At 37.8% G+C, this 5,273-nt stretch overlaps 1 protein-coding gene across 3 annotated transcripts in view; it reads right to left on the reverse strand.

The window, feature by feature from the left end:
* LOC107664409 (sarcoplasmic/endoplasmic reticulum calcium ATPase 1-like) overlaps nt 1–5,273 on the reverse strand; it is an 88,532-nt gene that overhangs the window by 24,506 nt on the left and 58,753 nt on the right. The window lies entirely within an intron of this gene.

The following is a 5,273-nucleotide window of genomic DNA, read 5'->3' on the forward strand; positions in this document are numbered from 1 at the left end:
TTTCATCCAGGTCGCCAGTAGCAAACAATGGAGCGCGCTCTGCTGGACAAACTAAGTAATTACACCATTTCAAGCATTTTATTTGCATTATATGTTCTGTAAAAAAAATGTTCATATCGGCGGCATATTCGCCGATACCGATATATCGGCGACAGGCTCATATCGGCCGATAATATCAGCAAAACGATATATCGGTCGGGCTCTAATATATATATATATATATATATATATATAGGTCTGGTCTATATATATTGGTACATATACTGGTCTGTTGGAATTGAAAGAACAGCACAGTCTATTACGTAACTAAGCCTGAAAGGAGTTTTCTGCTTCCAAGATACAGGTGAACCTTCTTAAATTTAAAAAGTGTTTCAATTAAGGATACCCTTAAATAGGATGTATTAGGTTGATACTGGATTTAATCTGTGTCCAGGAAACAGTCATCACTGTTGAAGTGAATAGCCGGTAAAGTGAATGTCTTGGTGTTTGTCTACAGTGCTCGCCCTTAATGTTTGAGCTCTGATCGTTGTAGGTCTGGGATCAGGGTGCGGAGTGCGTAAATATTTACCACAGCGCAGTGGGAGTCTTTCCGGAAGGTTCCCAGCACTTGCAGGGAATTAAGCAGCTTCTGAACAGAGGGAACACCCTGCTGTTAAACACAGGAGAGACCTCGGGCAGACACACACAGACGGACGTTTAGCGCACGCGCGCACACACACACACACGTGCAGTGAGGCATTGCAACCAGGGATATAACATCTCCACACCATGGGACATGATTAAACTTAGCAAAAAAGCACACACAAACATACAAAGGGTTTATTTGTAAACAGAGAAAACAATGAAATAGCTCACAATGGAAATGCTAGTGGCTGCTTTATATGAACATGTGAAACACCACACAGGGAAACAAAAAAAGAAAAAAGAAAATGTGATATGACTTTAATATTGCATTCATGATTTTCCAATTGAAATCATAAAGGTCACAAAACTAGAAGCAGGAGATGCAAGGAGTCTGATAAATGAATAAAAAGGGAGGGAGAGATACAGATGGTGGAAAGAAAACAAATTCTCTAAACCATTCCTGATCTCTGCTTTTGAAATAACATGGGCATGAAATACGTAGTGACAAAATTGTACTATAAAAAGCTACGTCCTGTATATTAACTGGACTATAAATTAGGGATGCACCGATACTGGTCTCCTGTACTCGTACTCGTTAAAATGCCCCGATACCAAACGCCGATACCACACAGCATGTGATAAGCGCCATATTCAAACAAAGAAACACCGACAACAGAACAACAGACAGCAGAAAGGAGTTAAGGATGTCTACTACGATGTATGTATGCAATGAATATAATGTTAAACATTCAGTATTAACGCCTGTATAGCTGATGTGCGCGAGCTGATAAACAAAGCACGCCGAGTGGATTAAGTGCGCGGCGCAGATGCGCGAGCTTGTCGAGTGAATATATCTTTCTCACAGACATCACTGGAAAGTTTGTAGTTCGGTCGGATATGTCAAAAACAAGTAAGTAAAACAATGCACAAGTTACTTAACGGTAGGGAGAGCGAGAGAGAGAGAGAGAGAGAGAGAGCGCGTGCACTTGTTGTGTGATCTTTGATGTTCACTCACTTAGCACACGCATCATTCGGTGCATCCCTACTATATATGGTCTGAATTGAGAACCAGGTCTTGTGATATTGTAAATGGATCTAGCTGAGGGGTTTGACAAAAACCCTGTGGTCTTGATGGATCCACATCTGCAGCTGTAGAAGAATATAACGTAAAAGATGTTGCAATCATGTCCTGCTGACTTGTCTGTACAAGTTAAGGATTTTCCATTGCGCACAAACACGAACATACACCTTGAGTGTCCCAGAGTGACTCTGAGGGACTTCCACATGGAGGACGTCAACATGTCCTGACTCTCAGAAAGCAACAGCATAAAAGAGACCACAGCACTACATTACTCTTCAAGGACACTTATGAAAGAATCTACGCCCATCACCTCAAAACCCAGAATGGTGGTGACTAATGCTTGTAGCTCTCCTTCTTTAGGACAGTAGAAAACCTCAGTAATAACAAGAACAGCCTCTAAGCCAAAATGATGGCACTGAAATGATGACATGACACCTTAAAACACAAAAGAACAAGTATTCAAACTACATGGCGTTCTTGGCTGTGCTATGAGTCAGGTTACTTTGCGTCATACACACCTATCTGAATACAGGTGGTACAGTCATGCCAACAAAAACATGGGCACTTGATTTTCTCTCTTTACAGAACATAAAGATATGACAGTGGGAAGAATGAAACAAACTAATTCTATAGAAAACAAGTACACAGTTCAGTGGTAGTTCGTAAGGGTGTGACTGGTTAACCAGATCAAGACTTGGATCAAGAAGCGTAAAGGTGAAGTGTGTACTTTCTGCACCATTAGTGGCACCAAATACAACTGAAAAAAATAACTGTTTTCACACCAGTTTCCTAAACACTCTGCCTGTCTGCCATTGGACAAACATTTAGTCCTGCCCTCAACGTTCACCACTGTCTGAGACAAACAGAGCAACGCTGAAATAGCTGCAGTACTTACATCATTCTGAATAGTCAACGTACCAATATAAATTTACACTACTCTTCAAAAGTTTGGACCAGTAAGATTTTTTTTTTCTTTTTTTAGAAATTAATACTTTTATTCAGCAAATTGATCAAAACTGACAGTAAAGTAATTTATATTTATATATGTTATATTTATAATGTTATCTCAAATAAATGCTGTTATTTGAAACTTCTGAATTTCTGTTCAATTAATAATTCTGAAAAAAAAGATGGTTTCCATAAAATTATTAAGCACCACAACTGTTTTCAGTGTTGATAATAATAATAATGTTTCTTGATCACCAAATCAGCATATTAGAGTGGTTTCTGAAGGATCATGTGACACTGAAGACTTGAGTAATGGCTGCTGAAAATTCAGCTTTACCATCACAGGAAATTACATGTTAAAATATATTCAAGTAGAAATCAGTTATTTTAAATTGCAATAATATTTTACAATATGACTGTATTTTTATCAAATAAATGCAGCCTTTGTGAGCATAAGAGACTTCTTTCAAAATATTAAAATAATCTTAGTCCCCAAACTTTTGAGGTCACTGCACTATTAAATAATCAAGATTTGCATTTATAATTGCTGTAATTAAATAATCATTCAATGTGTCAATTACATGCATTCCATGTAGCTCCAACTGTGCCAAAAAATATATCTACTGTATATACAAATCTCAAAAAGCAGCTGTAAAGCCAAAGTGAATTTGTAATTTGGAGCGAGTCTGTAACCTGGAATTATTTTTTAATTCACTAAGACTAAACAGTGTGAACACACAATATACAACTTAAAGCAAACAGAGTGATGATACAAAAATAAAACACCCCCCATTATAATCAATAAGGTTGTCTATGGCGCTTGCACTTCAGTATTTTCCTCCCTATTGTGACATACCTGTATTTTCACATAAAACAGCTTCTAAAACGAGAAAAAAGTAAAAGTCGGATGGGACTTGATTTTGTCCATGGGGAATTGATTGGGTAATTCTTGTTTTCTAATTGCTGCGATTACATGAGAGTAGGGCTGGACGATATGGAAAAAAAATAAAACCTTGATTTTTTCAGAACGATTGACCGATTCTTGATTTTTATGATTTTTAACTAGTCAACTTGAAAATGTTACTACAACATGATTCAAGTAAATTTTTCTTTATTAACCCTCTAGTTAAAGAAATTTCTATTTCAAGTGCACCACACTTGAAGTTGTCAACATGATGTAATATGTTCAGAAATAATATAAGGAAAATGCTTTAAAAAATCTCAAACATCTAGGTAATTCAAATTCAAAACGACTGAAGGTATAACACCAGTAGACTATAACTATGAATGTTCTGTAAAAACAATGAACAGTAGCTTTCAGCCTGTCATGATGCACACACGAAATTTCAGACATACAGTAGTAGTTCTTAACAGGTTTTTATTAGATTACGCTGCTTTTCCATTGTTGACAGTTTGATTGTTGCGCTCGCATCTCTTGCAGCGTTTCATGCATGAAACGGCATTCTAAAAACGTGCCGCTCAAGTTAAAAGAACTCCCATCTTCCTGCATTTTTTCCTATTCCACTGCCCGCGTTGCATCTTTGTCAACACAAAAGCGCATTCTGTGTGAATGGCACTTTATGGTCCTTCACAGAGCGCATCACAGGTGAGCGGTTAATCAAGTGCGCAGACATGCGGTTGGATCATTTTTTTCTCTTTACTGTTAACATTGGCATATTGTCAAAGTGTCTAATTCTAACGTTTGGTAATATTTCTATTCAAAATTGTGATTCCTCGATTTATAAAAAATAAAATCGTGGCAAAATATTAAATTAAAATTAATCTATAAAATCGGAAAAATCACCCAGCCCTACATGTGAGTGACCGGTTGCTGGAGGGGATGTATTATTGCCCAACCCTCACGCTGGTGCACACATCATCATAGAAGAGATGTTGTCGTTTTTGAGTAAGGATTACAAGGGCACATGTATAAAAAAAATAATGTACACTGGACAAGAACATAACAATCAAGACGTGTCTCTAAACATTATTTAATTTAAAAGTCTTTGAACTGGCTCTGGATTGCTATTCAGCATCCGACCAAGTCTAGTACTTCCGACTCTCTCTCTCTCTCTCACCTCTCGTGTTGTGCCTGGTATGTTTCTGTGGTCTTCCATATGGCAGCCAGAGAAAGCTGCTGCTGCTGCATCACTCAGCTCTGTATGAGAGGCCCTGGCACAGCATCAAAGACCTGCTCTGATTGTAACACCACTGTAGTATCCAGGCCTGTGAAACCCACCTGCCAGTGCACCAGAAAGCACAGTAACAGGGCACACATACAGGTCTGGAATCAGTGGGAAAGAATTCCGAGACGTTGTCTATAAGAAATTCATATGATGCTCTCTAGCCTCAAGGGTCTTTTTTTTCCCCCAAAAAATGGGCATTCCTCAGGAGAATCTATCTTGAACTTGAAAATAAAATGCAACTGTTAGGGCGACCTCCAATGCCTTGCTTCATGACAGTTTGAAATATGTTCTGGCTCTGGTTATAGCGCACAGTAAATCACCTCTTGTGAATGCACAAAAAAGAGGTTCAAATCTGTGTTGTTTAAGTTAAGTTATATATATATATATATATATATATATATATATATAAAGAAAAAAGCTCACATAGGACCATA

Source organism: Sinocyclocheilus anshuiensis, unplaced genomic scaffold (assembly GCF_001515605.1).
Source record: "Sinocyclocheilus anshuiensis isolate Anshui unplaced genomic scaffold, SAMN03320099.WGS_v1.1 scaffold351, whole genome shotgun sequence".
In the NCBI taxonomy this organism is placed as follows: domain Eukaryota; kingdom Metazoa; phylum Chordata; class Actinopteri; order Cypriniformes; family Cyprinidae; genus Sinocyclocheilus; species Sinocyclocheilus anshuiensis.